Source organism: Tenrec ecaudatus, chromosome 14 (genome assembly GCF_050624435.1).
Source record: "Tenrec ecaudatus isolate mTenEca1 chromosome 14, mTenEca1.hap1, whole genome shotgun sequence".
In the NCBI taxonomy this organism is placed as follows: domain Eukaryota; kingdom Metazoa; phylum Chordata; class Mammalia; order Afrosoricida; family Tenrecidae; genus Tenrec; species Tenrec ecaudatus.
Genome location: NC_134543.1, coordinates 32,931,126 through 32,948,556, shown reverse-complemented (window position 1 = coordinate 32,948,556; position 17,431 = coordinate 32,931,126). Strand labels below are relative to the sequence as shown.

Below are 17,431 nucleotides of genomic sequence, written 5' to 3'. Positions count from 1 at the left end.
TGAATAGCAGCCGTTGCAAGAATAATGTAGCTAACACTAATGACCACATATGTCAGGCTCTGTTCTGAGAGCCATAAATACTAATTCTGTTTACTCTTCCAGCCCTCTTAGGATGGCGCCATAATTAATCTCCATATTAGAGATAGAATCTATGGCAGAGCGATTAAGCGGTGATTCCAAGTTCACACAGTAAGTTGTGGAACCTGGGAACAAGCACAGACTCAGAGCCTGTGCTTCAGTCACGATGCCACCACTCTCGAAAGTTTATGATTTGACAGTCAACCAGTCCAGTTAATGCAAATAGTACACAAATTTACTCGCCAATCACTAAAGCTCTTGATGAAGGATTTGAAGGATTCTACCAAGTTGTCCAATCTAAAAATGATGCAGCATCCAGTCAAGGTGCACTAGTAACTACTGGCAATTGGATTGTGCGAGTTGGAGACAAAGAAGAAGGATCAGTGGCTGGAAAATGTGGATGGCCTTGGTTATGGACGCAAAGCTGGAGAGTAGATGGTAGCATTTTGGAAGACCAGTGACATCTTCATTACGACCACCGTTATTCAACAACATAAATAGTGACTCTGTGTGTGGAGGGTGCCAGATGGAATACCCAGATCACTCATGTTCAAGATCAGGCTGAAGCTGAAGAAAAGACAAGTCCATGGCATCCCTGAGTCGGTCCTGCCTGAATTGGGAAGATTTCTCAAAACCAGACTTGGCGCGTTTAGCACTCATGACTGCAGACCTTGCGAACAGCGGGATGCTACCAAGGAGAAAGCCAAAGGCTATGGTAAGGATACAGAATAGACATCAGAGGAGACTCTGAAGCCTGCTCTTGAGCAGAGAAGCTCCGCCGGAGGAAGAGACGATGGAGTAGATGAGCAGAGGAGGTGATTTCAAAGAGCAGCTTACGAAGACAATGCAGAGCGAGATGCGATGTGCACATTGAAGAACTGCTCAGTACACGTCAAGCTGAAAGAACTGTAGGAAAATTGAATCCTTGAGTTGAAATAGTGAGGAATTCTGTAGGAAGAATATTGAATGATAGAGGAAGCATCAACAAAAGATGGAAGGAGATACAGACAGACACTGAACCAAAACAGGATTGGTCCAAGTTCAACCAATTCAAGAGGTAACCCACGATCAAGAAACAGTGGCACCGCAGGAAGAGGCCAAGCCGCACCAAAGGCATTAGCCAAACACGAAGCCCCCGGCACGGATAGAGTGCCGATTGAAATGCTTGAACAGACGAACACAGCACCGGAAGCAGTAACTCGTCTGTGCCAAGAAATGGGGAAGAGTGTGACCTGGCCAACTGGCTGGAAGAGATCCAACTTGGTGCCCATTCTAAAGACAGGGGACTCAGCAGAAAGTGGGAATTAGTTCACAGTAGTCTTACCGTCACATGAAAGCACGTTCTCGTTGAGCCAAAGAGTGGCTGTAGCAGTCTATCGAGCGGAGCTGCTCGAGGCTCACGTGAGATTCTCAAGAGGACCTGCGGTGCTGATGTTGGACGACTCTTGGCCAAAAGCAGAGATCACCAGACGTTTATTTGTTTCTTTGACTTTGTGGATCATAAGCTGTGGGTAACATTGAGAAGAATGGCCGTTCCAGAACACTTCGGTGTATTCTGAACTTGTGCACAGACCAAGAAGGAAGGGTTACTGTCTGATTTCGCAATCCGGAATGGTGTTCATCGTGTCCTTTCACCATCCTCTTCATCTGAATCTGAGAAGCTAGACTCTGAAGAAGAATGCAGCGTCAGAATGCAATGGCGGCAGGCTGTTCACCACCTGAACTATGCAGATGACACATCCCGGCGTGCTGAGATCCAGGAGAATTGGAAGCATTTGCTTCATGAAGATAAGGGTTGCAGCCATTCGTGTGGATTTGAACTTGATGTAAAGAAAAGTCGCAATTGGACCGATAGACAACATCTATAAGGCTGTCTGGTCCCATAAAGGTTCACAGTCTTAGAACCTGTGAGATGTTCTAGTAGATCTTACAGAGTTCACTGTGTGTCCAAATTGACACCATGACATTGAGTTAACATTTCCAAGCTAAACCCAGGAACAGATAACTTTATGTAAAGGAGACATTTATTGCCATTTCCTCTTCTATTTATAGTGCATTCCCTAATTATAGATACCCTTTAGGGTTATGGCACATTTTCTATTCCCTATTAGTGATGGCAGATTATTTGTTGAAGAATACCTTATGGTCTTATCATAGTAAAAATAAGAACATTATGGAAAGGTTAACTTAAAGCTAGGTTTATTCCATTAAAAAACTATTTTGAAGTTATGACTTCTGCTTTTCAGGGTAGTGAAATAGCCTTTTCTTCATAGAATTCATGATGATGTATCTTAGTTGTGTGCGTAATATCCTTTTTTGGCAAGATTGAGATTTGGCGATCTGCATGCGTCTCTCCAAAATTCGTTTGGAAATATTACTAGCCAGTAGAGCTGCGGTGTCTTACATCACGTTGTCCCACACAAGTGGGTCTGCGTCCCACACAAAGGGCACCCCTATTGGCCTTGGCTTTCTTCTGAGTCCCCTTAGAAAGCATCCAAAGCCAGCAGGGGTGTTCTGACGCCAGACAGATGACACACAGACCTCGGCTTTGTGATTGGACCTCTCATGCCTGCCCCAGAATCGTTGTGAGAAACTGATAATTCTGGTGCCTTTGCAGACACAGATTTTGAAAGGAACCACTGAGAGTGCAGTAGAATCTGCACCGTCATCACTGTAGAGTAGGTTTGGCTTGCTTCTGTCTTAATTTTCTTTTTCAAATTTCAAGCTTTATGCGTTCTTAGTCTTTAAAGAGATTTGAAGCATGCTATGATCAGTACACTGGACTCCCTGAAAAAGACTTGTAATCTTTTCCAATTTTCTCCAATGATTCCTTTAACACAGGGTCTGCTTATACTAACCTCTCTCTCATTGTACTGGGAAAGAGCACCCTGGGTTTGCTACATAGTGGCGTCTTGCCTTTCAAATATTTGGTGCCTTATATCCTCTTTTTCCCAGTCTTCGAAACCGAAAATGAACAGAGCAAGTTAAAATTACACTTACAGGAAGAGAAAAGGAAGCATTTGGCAACAAAATTAGCATTTTGTTTTCGTTTGACCCGACTCCAGGTGGGCATTTCAGCTCACGAAGTTGTAGTTGACTCATTGAAGCGCTCACATTTTCTTTCCTGGGGCCTTTTTCCGGCCTCTCACTATGTATTTATGAACATTTCTATTCTTTATAAAGGGCAGCGAGAAATTAAATCACCACTCGTGTTTTCATACCTGTGAGAGAACCAGACAATTTGGATAAACTCTGCATCTGGTTTGTCCCTTATGTTCCTCAATGCTCTTTACTGGGTACTGGAGAGTCTCTGCCATGATAAAAATGGCATCAGTAAATGTAGTGTCAGGGCTGTGTGAAAACCTGCGACAGGAAGGCAGCCCATCAAAGCATGAACGCGTGCAGCTCTCGGGCTCCTCTGCCCTGTCCTCCATCTCGGCGCCTGTGCCCCGCAGGCCTCTCCGCTCTTTGGCTCGCACCACATCAAGTGTCAGTTGGATGCTCTTAGGCCTCGTACCATGTTCCTCCCCCTGTAATGTCCTTTGAATGTTGGCAACAATAAGACGTTTGAAGGGGCCAGATTAGGGCTGTAGGTAAGATTTCCCAGCGAAATTCTCAAGGGACTGCCACCGCTCCCCTCCAAGATTGAGCACGTGCCTTATCGTGATGGGAAAAGTTCCCAGCTCCGTTCGCTTGGTATTTTCCTCATGAATGAGGGGGAAAACAGCTTTATAATAAGCCGCCATGATCGTCCAGCACCCCTTGGGGATTCCAGAAACCCGTTACTGTAAATGTCTGAGCTGTCTTCTTTGTCCTGAATGCCACTGGCCCTACAGATCTATCCCCTTGGAAGCCGTTGCTGTGGCTGAACTTTGTTTTCTGAAAGCTCCCCAGTGAGACTGAGACAGGTTGTTACAAGGGAACCTGATGCAGCCAGCCACTGATGCAGACGTGACTGGTTCAGGTGGTCTTGGGAACTGACTCATGCCCGTATGAACTGTCACCCCAATAGCAAAACGTTTTGACCTGCCCTCTTCTGTGTTTCGTTGTGATTGCTTTGCAAGCATTTTGTCTGCATCACCTGATGCGGTCCTCACGGCGATGCTGTGACGGAGTGTGTGTTCAGAACTCAGGTGGGTTCCACTTGCGTGAACGCCCTGAAACCTGCGAAGGTGGAGGCTCTTTGCAGTCCCGTTCTTCTTTCCTCTCACCTTTCGTAGTCCTGCACACTCGATACACGGCTGTGCGACGCTGCCTTTCGTTTTAAACGTTGGCATATTTCATGCGTGTCTACATATCTTCAGCTATTTTGATCGTCGAAGGCTTGTTGTAAAATACTAGGGATGTCAGTACCATATCCATTCAAGTCAGCCTTTTCAATAATAAGGAACTTCCCTTACGTTAACATTTGCCCTTCTTTTAAAAATCATTGTGTACAGCTCTTATCACCGCCCATCCATCCTCCATCATGTCAAGCATATTTGTACATATGTTGACATCATTGCCAAAACATTTTCTATACATGCACACGCACACACACACATATATATTTCTTACAAACACTCTGTGTAAGATTATCCTACCAGACCCGTTTTAAAGCATTCGCTCATATCAAATGGCTAGTATTATGCTGGACACTAGGCAAATACATAGGTCAAAACATATCACATAGCTGTTGTTTAGAATGGTAAGATGGAGTGCCTTGTTCCTGATATTCACTCTTTACACACAGTATCTTATTGAACCTTGACAACCGTCCTATGAAAGAGTCCCTATTATAGCTGATATGGTGTGCTCTGCTTACTTTTGTCCATAAGCATGACTGGTTCAGCTCCAGTAAATGTGTGGAGCACCACTCTCTCCAGGTTCTCAAATACTGTTGGGAATAAACGGGCTTGTTTTCATGCACACACCGACACCTCCATGTCCCTGAAGGAGATGAGTTCACAATTATCCTCGTGAAGGTCCGGGTTAATGCACATACCCTGCTCACACTGACAGCAACGGCAGCGCACACCAGGGGCTCTCTGGGCCGGTGGGCCTGGACGAGATGGGCCGTGGCGGGGACGAGGGTTTCATGACGCTGAGATGGAACCGTTTGGTGAGAGCCCAAAGCTTCACAATCCCAGTGTGTGGGGGAGGCAGCCAGCAGTTGAGCCCGGCCAGAAGGTGAGGCGCCTGTGAAGTAGTGACCAACGCGCCTCCTCTGTACCGAGCACTGGAAGTGCGAGGCTCGGCACCATTTGAAGCAATTTTCAGTTGTCGTACTTAACTTTCAGAATTCTTTGATGAAGCTACTATGGTGGCTTCTGTGTGACAGCACGGGACATTGAGGCTCAAAAATCTGGGAGACATCCCCTCTGCCTGTTCGCACCCCCGTCATAGCACCTAGGGGAAGCAGGCCCCAAATCCAGGCACTCCGCTCAGCACCCATATTGTTAACCACTACACCGTGTGTCCCATCTTTCTTCCCCTCCCGAGGAGTAGAGCAGCAGAGGACCCCAAAGGCGCCCTGAGCCACTTCGTCAAGGTCTGGGTGCCCGATACTGAATGCGCCTTGTTAAACTCAAATGAAAATGGAACACGGTTTATAAATACTTAATGTAGACGTGTCGGTTTGCCAAGGAGAACATCGATCGCCTTTCCTGGTTTCATTAGGAAGCACAGTAGTGATTTTCCCCTTCACGGGTGTTGCTACTCTTTTTCTAGATACTCCCTAAAAGGTAACAAAATGAACGTGTCAGATGATCAGTTTTGAAAAAAGTTGACCTGTCCAGCGATTGACCTTGCAGCATGAGGACACGAGCCCCAGCTAGCTAGATTGCGGTAGAGGCCGTGCGAGCGCATGCGGGGAGAAAACCAGAGCTGAGTTGGCAGTGGATCACGCATTTCTTCTGAGGAAGGACTTGAGTGAACTCCTTTGCGGACAGCCCCTTGATTGCCATGTTTTGTTATTTTGTTGTGAGGATAAATGAGTTTGAGCAGCTGCTTCTTTGAGTCAAAGAACTCGCCTTAAAAATGGCCCATGGGCAAGCAGTATTTCTGAGGCTGATTTTCTGTGACTGAAGCTTTGGCAGAACATTTGCCATTTCTGTGATGTCAGTCTACCCTTAAATTAGGAGGAGAGATGGCACAGACAAGGCGTGGACCTGACAGACAGACAGACGTTACCAGGGAGGAAATGCATATGGCGCTTCCTTAGGCCAGAAGAAGGTGTCAGTGAGTCTGTCTTGCCCGATCAGTGCGCCAGCAGCCCATTCTTGTTCTTGTCCCAGCGGGGTGTGAGTTCCCTCACAGATGGAGTGGCGGAGCTTTGGACTGGCAGAGTGTGTGCCGCGCTGAGAGCCTGTGGCTAACCTGACCAGTAGCCTTAGCATTTGGAAGACAGTTGGCTGAGGTAGGGCGGCAGTGGAACAAGAGTAAGGAGGCACGTGTGTTGAGAAGCCTCATGCTGAATGACTAACTGCCGACGTTGCTGGTGGCCTGGTTTTTTAGTTTTTCCAGTGGTGATTGTCCTTTAAATCCAAATTTAAAATTTAAAAAGTTAAACTGATTTCATTCCGATAGAACTTCATTAGGCAGTATCTTTAAATGATTAAAAGAAGAAAATCTATGATAACGTGTTAGTTGAGGAAGTGCATTCTTACTCTCCTCTCTCCTCCCCTCAGAGTTCTCATTTTTGTGATTTTCTCTGCAATATTGCTGTGCCTCTTTATCCCCTAAATGTATTCAGATATTCGTAGTTTCCGTTTGCTTGTACACAACTTAGCATGCTGCCCGCACTGGCCCTTTGTCACGCAGTAGTCTGCCTGGGAGGTACTGCCGCGCATGTTTCCCGTGCCTCGTCCTAGACATTGTATTGTGTTGTACCACTGTTTTTCTCGTACATTTCCTTATTGAGGGGAACTTGGGTTAGTTTCGATCTTTTTCTGTTACAAACAGTGCTGCAGTGAAGAGCCTTTTCCGACATTCATCGCAATGTTAAAGCAAGTACATGTATTGTCATCTTCACACCCAATAGAAAGCTTTTTATTTTTGCAAGTGAGAAATTTCACACAACATAACATTAGATAAGATTATTATGTGCTTGTGGGAAGTATTTACTTTATATCAAAAGATAAAAATAGATTAGAATATGTCTTTGCCTGTATATATAAATATATATTTTTAAAACATCATTTTGGTTTTTCAAAAGCTACTGATCTCTACAGTATCCATCTGTCATTGTGTAGTTAGATTTTCACTTAGTATTCCCGATCAGGATGAACTTTCTACGAGGTCTGCTCTCAGCACTTGAGTTGCTCAAGCCTTTGTCTTTTTTCTTGCTTGCTTGTTAGAGGACACCGTGGAGAATTATTTTCAGGAACTAGCTAAGGGAGTTATATTGTGACTCTAGAACAGCACTTCTCAACCTGTGGGTCACGACCCCTTTGGGGGCCTTGAACGACCCTTTCACAAGGGTCGCCCGATTTATAACTAGCAAAATTGCAGTTATGAAGTAGCAATGAAAATTGTATTATGGTTGGGATCACCACCACATGAGGAACTGTCTGAAAGGGTGGTGGCAGTAGGAGGGTGGAGCACCACTGCTCTAGAATAAACCAAAGGGAATGTTCTCTGTGCGAATCATGAAAATATGCAGAAACACTAGACAGGCTGCGTTTTGGAAGTAACAAGGTTAGACTTTAGCTTCTGGAGTGGACGTATTTCTTTCTGTTGCTCCCTGTAAGCTTCGCTCCAAGTAAAACAGAGAGGAAATCAGAAAGGTGGAAAGCGGCAGGCAGGCTGGGTGGACCTCTGGGGTCGGAGGACGGCTGCTCGCTTTCCCGGGGCCGCAGGCCTCTCAGACTTCAGCTGAAGACAGAGACAAGCTAGATAAGCCAACAAACAGAGACGCAAATACCCAAAGAAAAGCTGCGTCCTTTCAAACTGCCCTCGAGAGACAGAAAATAGAAGCAATGACCTCTTCACTCTGTCCAACCAGCACACGCACACACACGTCACCCTTAGAAAGACGGAAACCCTGCGGCCCTTCCAAATCCCCCCCTAGCGCCCCCCCACCCCACCCTGCTGCTGTGTGTGTCAGAGAGGGGCCTTTCCCTCCACTGGAGGTCTAGCGGAGAAGCGAGGTTTGGAGCCCCATCAGCAGCTGCAGCATAGCTTCAGTAAGCCTGTGGGAAGAAAACCATGACCTTCTCATGCCATTCTCCCAGACTTCTTGAAGCCCCTCCTGTCCTCCCTTATACTGTGCTGTGAGCGCAAGGCTCACGGGAGCAGTCACGGGACACCCTTGTCCTCCCAGCCAGGCGGCATCAGTGGAGACCCGCCAGGAGGGCACCGGAGCTACCACCCTTCCCCAGCAGCAAAGAGGGGAGCCCAACTTACCCTCCCCCTGGCCGTTGGGCAGAAAGTAGCCCCCTTCCATGGCGGGACTAGAGAGGCATGCTAGCGTGGGCGAGCCTCACAGCACTCTGTCCACAATGTCCAGACTCACACGGGCTCTCACCGGACCCACCAGGTCAGTCTCCACTTGCACGAGAAAGGTCAGTCAGTGCTTGTCACCCCGGAAGGCACAGGTGTGGCTATTACCTGACAAGACTGTTTTAAAGCAGCCGGCATAAAAATGCTCTGACGAACACCCACAAACTTGGATGTGATAGCTGAAAAATAGAAATTCTCAGCAAAGCCGTCGGAGGTACAGACGGGAAAATGAAAATGCTAGACCTAAGCAATAGAACAGTGATAAACAAAATGGGAAACTCAGTCGACAGGATCAGTAGCAAAATGGGAGAGAGAGACGAAAGCAAGGTATTTGAAGAACGAAGACCAGCAACCCCCGAGCTGAACAGCAGAGTTTGCAGAAAACCAGTGAAAAGAAGGAGCGAGGCCCCGCAGCGTGGAGCGATGCCCTCCGAGCCCGAGAAGGGAAGCAGAGGCCTGGGAAAGGGGCGGATGGCCGGAAGAGACCGTCCAAGAAATAACAGCCGGAAACCTCCCGCGTTTGTCAAAAGAGACGACTCCACAGGCTCAAGAAGCGAGGTCAGTGTCAAAGAAGCGGACACGCGTTGTGTCAGCACACTCCAGAGGCAACTTGCTGAAAACAAAAGACAAGAAAATCTCGACCTTCTCTTGCGTTAGGGTCGATATGAATGACAGCAGGTCTCACCTGAAACCACAGAGACCTGACTGTTTCAGGTGAGGGAGGGGCAAAGAAGAAGGACCGAGAACCTATGTTGAGGGAAAAGACCACTTTGCTTGCATGGGAACAGCCAGACATCATGTGACGTAGGAAAACAAAGAGCAGGTTTTGTTTTTTCTTTTTTGGCCTTCCTTATCTTCCCTGCTTTTGTCATGTTTCTTCCTTGCACTGGCTGTCTGGGCCGTGCTCCTGCTTGCCACACCTGGCTACACCCTCGATGTCACTGGGAGGGAAACAGGCCTGGTGACCTGCTTCTGAAAACAGTCGCAACCTTTACTCCCGGGTTGGCTCCCTGCCCCGCAGTGCCCGCGTGCACAGCCGCCGCTGCTCTCCCTGTGCGCCGGGGAGCAGAGCTTCCGGGGCCTGTCGTCAGGTTCTAAGCAGGAAGAGCCCGCTCTCTCGACATTCTTTTGTTTTGTCTTTATGGATCAGGGTGCCAGGAACTGATGGGTCCATGGTGGTTCTTTTGGCCTCTTTAGATGTAATTGTTTGGATTTTTCCCAGTGTAGAGAGAGAGCGCGAATCGAATGCATATTTAACTTGACTGCAAGCATGCAGCTGTGCTGGGTTCCCTGTTGGTATTTGGTGAGCATGGGATTCTCTTATTTCCACCTGGTAACTGAAAGCTGAGAAACCATCAGCACCTGCGTACTGGTTGCTAACCCCCTTCCCTCCCCCACCAGCCTCCTCTCCCTGTGTTCGTACTCAGAAAGCAATGAAACCACATTTGGGGCATAGTATATGTGAGTGTCTGTTGGTATAGAAATTATGTCTGGCCCGTAACGATGGAGATCCATGACTACAGACACAGTAGAGAGAATGTTGACAACTGGACCAATAATCAACATCATAGTAAATGCGGAAAAGATCGACGTTAGCGAGGATTTCATTTTACTGGGATCCCCAGTCCACACCGAGTCTGCGCAGTCAAAACCTCAGATGGCATTTTGTTTTGCACAGATTTGCTTCAAAAGAGGTCTTTAAAGTGAGAGGGAGCAGAGCTCTCACTCTGAGGACTACGGTGTGCCTGACCTAACCCACATGCCTGCGGAAGACGGAAGACTGCCGAAGAATTGTTGCCTTTACGTTCCAGTGTTGACAAAGAATACTGAATATGCCATAGACTGCCAAGAGAACAAACAAGTCTGTAGAAGTACCGCCGCTGTGTATGGGGAGAGACAGTAACTGTGTTCCTTAGAAACAAGGAAGGCAAGATTTTGCCTGATGTATTTTGGATATGTTACCAGGAGGAAGCTGACCTTGGAAGATGGACATCATTCTACAGAAAGTGGAAGGTCGTCATAAAGCAGAAAGACCCTTAATGAAATAGGAACAGTTGTGCAGATGGCCTCAGAGTGGGCCGTGTTTTGTTCCGTTGTGCATAGGGTCACTGACTTGGAGCCAACCCTCTGGCCCCTGGCACCCTGGATGACAGCAACAACAACAACGTGTCAGCCTGGATTTTTGATTTTATAGTTGTGAGTGTTGGCTACTTTGTTTCTAAATGGATTCCGGCGATATAAAAAAAATCTGTGAGCATGTGGAACTGAGTTGCTCAAGTCCTCCCTCAATGCAGGAACACTTTGTTTTGATAACCCGGCAATCTGAGATGCTCACCTTCCCAACATTGTTGAAGACAAATGGGTGCATAAGCAAATGTGAAAAAAAAGTGGATGGTGCCCGGCTGTCAAAAGATACAGCATCTGGATCTTAAAGGCTTGGAGATAAACAAATGGCCACCCAGCTCAGAAGCAACAAAGCTCACATGGAAGAAGCACACCACCCTGTGTGATCACGAGATGTCGATGGGATTAGGTATCATGCATCTAAGACCCAGAATAAAAGCTTACCCAAGGTGAATGGGGGAGGGGGAGCGAGGGATACAGCGTGGAGACCCAACGTCCATCTGTAGACAGTAGGACATCCCCTTACAGAAGGGTCACAAGGAAGAGACAAGCCAGTCAGGGTGCAGGATAGCATCAATGAAACACAACTTTCCTCTATTTCTTTAATGCTTCTTACCAACCTCTCCCCCCCACCCACACACACACACACTCGTGACCCCAATTCTAATTTACAAATCCGGATAGACCAGAGTATGGCCATGTTGGCACAATAAATGTTAACTGTCTCAAATATTAAGGTAGCAGATGGACATTGGGCCTCCACTCAAGTACCCCCTCAACACAAGAACACTTTGTTCTGATAACCCAGCATTCTGTAATGCTCACCTTCCTGACATGATCACTGAAGCCAAAATGGGTACATAAGCAAATGTGATGAAGAAAGCTGATGGTGCCGGGCTATCAAAAGATATAACGTCTGGGGTTTGAAAGGCTTGAAGGTAAACAAGTGGCCATCTAGCTTAGAAGCAACAAAGTCCACATGGAAGAAGCACACCAACCTGTGTGATCATGCGATGTCAATGGGATCAGATACCAGGCATCAAAGACCCAGAACAAAAATTCATATTGTGAATGAGGAGGAATGCTGAGTAGAGAACCAAAGCCCATCTGTAGACAATTGGACATAGCTTTGCAGAAGGACCGCAGGGAAGAGACGGGCCAGTCAGGGTGAAACATATAGCTTTTCTCTAGTTCTTTAATGCTTCATCCCCTACCCCCACCATTATGACCCTAATTCTACTCTATAAATCTGGCTAGACAAGAGCATGTATACAGGTACAGATAAGAGCTGGAAACACAGGGAGTCCAGAACAGATAAATCCCTCAGGACCAATATTGAAAGTAACCATACCAGGAGGGGAAGGGGAAGGTGGGGGATAAAGGGGAACCAATCACAATGATCTACCTGTAACCCTTTCCCAGGAGGATGGATGTGGTTAAATTGGGGAACCACCCCCCTTCCACTAAGCACGGGTTAGATGGGCACAGTCGTACGGTTGGGATATATAGTATTAAAGTCATCGAGCGCATGAGAGATAGAAGAGAGTCAAATAACAGAGTCAGACACATCTCATGGTAGCATGCTCACCTCAGCCCCACTTGGTGATCCATGTGGAGAGAGGGGGAAGGGAAGGAGGGCAAGGGGAAAGGGAGCAGCCGGGAGAGGAGATGGAGAGCCGAGAGAGCAAGAGATCTCTCTATTGCTAACCCAGGCCTATATACCTTTTGAGGGTATGCAAGCCCAATGATTATAGGTAAAGACATATGTCACAGGAAGGGGTTGTACTACGTTACACAGCAGTGAGAGGGGGTGGTCTAGGGACATACATGCAATAGGAAGAGGAGGAATTGGGATACACATGTGACAAGATGGGCGGATCCTAGATGTAGGATGGCAGCTTAACTTTGACCTGTTCTCTGGATCTCCATAGGAACCATTATCAGTAGGATGTAAACCCCACCTACAGAAACCAAATAGATGATTGCAGGCCTGTTCTTGTCCTTAACAGCGGGGAGCACGGCCCACTCTCTGGTGACTGTCTTCAAGGAGGATGTCTATAAGCATCTGACCTCCCCCACAGATGGACAACAGAAAAGTGGGTAAAGGGAGACATCGGTCAGTGCAAGACATGAAAAACAAAAAAAGATAAATTATCAAGGATTCATGAGTGAGGGAGGGGAGGGGAGAGAGGAGGAAAATGAGGAGCTGATACCAAGGGCTCCAGTAGAAAGAAAATGTTTTGAAAATGATGCCAACAGATGTACAAATGTGCTTGACACAATGGCTGTATGGACGGATTGTGATAAGAGTTGTATGAGCCCCCAATAAAATGATTAAAAAACTGACACAACTGAGTTGCTTTCATGGTCTGTGGTGCGCCATGGCCACCTCTGCCTGTGACATCAAAGGAGATGACAGACTGTAGGGGTCTCTGAGAATGTGGTTCTTTAAATCTGTTTTTGTTGTCAAAGGGATCTGATGTGATCATCCATGATCCCAGAAACTCAACGCTGGGTCAATAAGATTTCAGTATCTGCTTTGAGTAATTGCTGTGTTACAGTGCTTACTTTAGAGAGCAAGAGCACTCTTGTCGTCCTTGTGCCTAGCCACGGGCACCTGCGTCCCTTCTGCTGCGAAGGGGCTGATGAGTCAACTACCTTTTGCTTTGTGGGTTCAGGACCTTCATCTCAAAGAGGACTTTGGTCCTCTTGTCCTGGCCATCAACTTTGTTGCTGTTGTTAAAATTTCTTTTTCTGTTATAAATTAATTCAGTTATATTTCAGATCCTTTGGCTATCACTTTTGAAAAGAACAACTTGTAACGGTGGGAAAGCTGTAGATAGCAAAATGAAGGCGATTTCAACTGCCTTCGCACAGGTATAAGTCATAACTTCTATTCAGTCCCTTCTTTAGCCATTACCCTTAACTCTTAGCAGATTTGTCCGTCATAGAAGTGCCCTGCCCCCTCATGTTTTATACCACAGGTACGTGTTGCTTGCTCGAACATTTTCACCCTTGCTCCATATGAACAGTTTATATCTACGAGCTTCGAATTAAATCAACATCATCTAGAGCAGTGGTTCTCAACCTTCCTGTTGCCACGACCCTTTAATACAGTTCCTCATGTTGTGGTGACCGCCACCCCAACCATAACATTATTTTCGTTGCTACTTCATAACTTATTTTGCTACTGTTGTGAATCATGCAGCCCCTGTGAAAGGGTCGTTCAACCCCCAAAGGGTCTCGACCCCCAGGTTGAGAACCCTGGTGTAGAGGCACTCTTGGCCTGTGGCTGAGCCTGGCCCTATTCTCAGCATGACTTAGGGTGAGGATGTCATCTGTTACATACACAAGTACTGTACGTTCATATACAGCAACACAGAAATGCGTCTCGAGGAAAACCTGTTTAAAAGAGCACACGGCAATCCCAAACCCTACCCTTTACCTCCATCCACGCCTGTTCTTGCTCTGGAAATGTGCTGCATGGACAGGTCTTCTCAGCAGCTTCGCAGGGGGGTGTAGTTGCTGAGTAAGGATTCCTGGGGCCTGCATTCCGAGAGCGCCCGTTACCATGCTTTCATTGGAGAAGACGTCGTGGTACAGTCATCGTGTGACTTTTGAGCACGAAGCAGGTGCCATTTGCCACCATTCCAAACCAGGGGAAATTTGACATCCTGTGTTCTAATCCTCTTAAATTGGGAGCATTCTTCGAACGCAACAAAGTCAGGTTGATCTCCCCTCTGCAGGTGAAGGTCCCCAGGACATCAGGAACCAGTGAAAAGAAGGGGCCTGGTCTCGTTGCCCTTGAACTTTTGTTTCTCTGGTGGGCTTCCTGCAGCTGTGTTACTTAACTGCTCTCTGCAGCGAACCGTTTTTTCTTCTCTTCTTTCGTGGGTGGGGTGGGGTGGGATATATAAATCAATCCCTTGGAATGTTGCACGGTGAAATCTTAGGCCTTTATCTACAGTGTTTTAACCAGCCACCCACAAGTCCAGCGTCACCATGCCGCTTTCTGGTGCGCAGGGTGGTTTTCGTCCGGCACCGTTGTATGTGCAGGCTGGTCTGGGAAGCCCAGTCCAGACAACAGAAAACTCAGCCCTTCCTTTCTCCAGATGGCGTTATCTCTGCCATGGCTCCTCCCTGCCGGGGGCGGGAGATAGCTGACTGTCTGGAGATCTGGCTGTATTAGAACGTCTTTCCTCATAGACACAGCCTATCACTGCTGTTTGTTGGTTTGCTGAGACCGAATATGGTGTGTAGCTCGATGCCTAACGTTCAGAAGAAATCTCTGCCTGTGGGCGTTCCAGGCCTGACGCAGACTGAGGGAGAAGGGGTCCAGTGTCATCTCCGTGAAGCAGGTTTAAATATCACCACCACCACCCCTTTCTTCTCCTACCCTAGTGGGGTCTTCCAAAATATCCAGGCCTCACCCGTATTTAACTTAATAATTAACACGAAGTCACCACCGTGTCCGATTTGTATGCCCTTTTGAAAGATGAAGCGCTCAGCATGCCCATTCAGATGTGGGAGCTGAAGTGTAAGCGGAGAAAGCCAGGTTGCCAGGGAGTCAGCCCTGCCTTGTGGCGGCGCCGTGTGTGTCCGTACAACTGTGCTCCAGGAGGGTTGGGGAAGTAGATTGCCAAGAATTTGTTCCAAGTTGTGTCTGGGTGGACTTGAACCTCCAACCTTCCTGTTGCCATTCATTGGGCACACGAACTGTTGAAGACGGGGCCAGTGCGCAGCCATCTGAGGAGAGGTCTTGGGTAGCTCTTGTGTCTGTCTACAGGTCCTAGGCCATTTGTTCCCTAAACAGAGCAGTGGGGGAGGGAACAAGCGCGCACATGGAACACCTGTCACTTCACTCTTCCAAACCTTTGGGTTTGGAAAACTGAAGAGGGTCGTTCTCCTCACCGTCCCTTGTCTGAATCATCAGGGAAAAGATGTGTTTCAGCATTCAGACAGGAGTGGGCCACGTTTTCCAAAGGTGGCCGTACCACGTGGACCCTGTATTACTGTTGTTCTCAAGGGGACTGGAGACAACAGCCTGCAATCAAACAAAATCATGGATTTTCAGGAGAAATACAAATAGGAATCTTCATACACCAAATCCACTGCCATTGAATTGAGTGTGTTCCAACTCATAGCCACTGACAGGACAGTCGAAGTGCCCCTTGCATTTCTGGGTTCACAGGTCTTCACGAGAGCAAAAGCCTCATCTTCGCCTTGGGGAACAACTTAGGGAACTGAGCTGGGCCCACCGTGCACCCAGGCTCCGGGATTTTCGTGCAGGAGCCACTAAGTATCCAGTATTCCCAGTGGCATTCCACGTGTTGCTGCCGCGTGTGTTGCTTGGCTTCCGGTTTCTAGTTTTCAACCTGAGAATTGCAATGAGGGTTGTGGTGAAGCGTTCATTGTAGGAATAGAAACAGAGCAAGAGCAATCTGACCACAGCCTGGCCATACTTACTAGCATTGAAATCACAAGACCAACACTAGGTCGGCTTGTGCCCGTCCCTGCTGGACCAGTTACTTTCTGTGTTGCTCTTTGTTTCCTCATCTGTAAAGCAAGGTAGTCTAGTTGCCTTATGGACTAATACCACGGGGACCCGTCACTGCCATGCTGACTCCCAGAAAGCCCCGTCGTTCTCCTGCGGAGCAGCTGGTGCTGGTGCACGCTGACTGTGCAGACCGCAGCGCGGCGTGCACCCACCCCACCGGCTGAGCTCCAGAACACGATTAGATGCAGGAGAGCCAAGGTTAACCGCAGCTCAGCCATGGACATTAGTTGGTATCTGGGGGACAGGCTCACTCACTCGCGCTACCCAGATGATTCTAACTCCTAGTAATCCATTAGGACAAGGTAGAATAGCCCCTTTGGGTTGCCAAACTGTAAATCTTTATGGAAGCAGAAGCCTCGTCTTTTTCTCAAGGATCTGCTGGTGGGTTCGAACTGTCAGCCTTGTGGTCAGCAGTCCAATTCACGATGCACCTCGCTGCCAGGGCTCCTCAGTAGATGTTATCAGTTGTCATTCAGCTTTCCCGACTCCTTTCTTTCTATGAGATGACAATTTTATGGATACAGCCAGCCTGGAAAACACCGTTTGGTGATACTCTGGTCCTGTAAGACCTCTGTAACTCAGAATCCGCTGCGTTTCTCGTGTGGGATTGATGAAACCAACTTGATTGAAGCGTTGGGTGTACCCCCTTAAAATTTGTTTGCAGAATAATGAGAGTTTTTGTTAACGAATAAGTGGTTTCATTAGTATTTAGATAGCTTCAAACTAATGCTTAGGTCTCTCGAGTGCTTCCTTTTTCACTAGCTACAGGAAAGGATAGCCACCGCCCAATGCCTAGTCATTCTCAAACCCTGTGCTAGGAACCCGTCCATTTGCCCCACTTTAGGGGAAACGTTGCTTGGAAAAAGTTTTTGTGGCTACATTGTTAGCAATTCTGGTATTCTAACAAAGATGTAATCATGACTTATCGTTTAATATATTGGAAAATTGATATTGGGAGATAGATCTTTTCTAGTTTTCCCCAAATTAATGGACTTTTTAGTGAAAAGGTACGTTTTCCATTTCTTTTTTCAAAGTGGACCCTTGCTTTTCAATTCATTACGTCCTGGCCCACCCCTCATGCCCTTTATGAAGGAGATCATTGAAAAAGCATTGCCTTTTATTGTAAGGCTGTTTTGTATTCATTTTGTGTTTTATAATGCATCAAGAAATTTCCAAAAGTATCAAAATCTG

The 17,431-nt window shown here is 47.2% G+C and overlaps 1 protein-coding gene across 24 annotated transcripts in view; it reads left to right on the top strand.

The window, feature by feature from the left end:
* SIPA1L1 (signal induced proliferation associated 1 like 1) overlaps positions 1–17,431 on the top strand; it is a 335,625-nt gene that overhangs the window by 229,769 nt on the left and 88,425 nt on the right. The window lies entirely within an intron of this gene.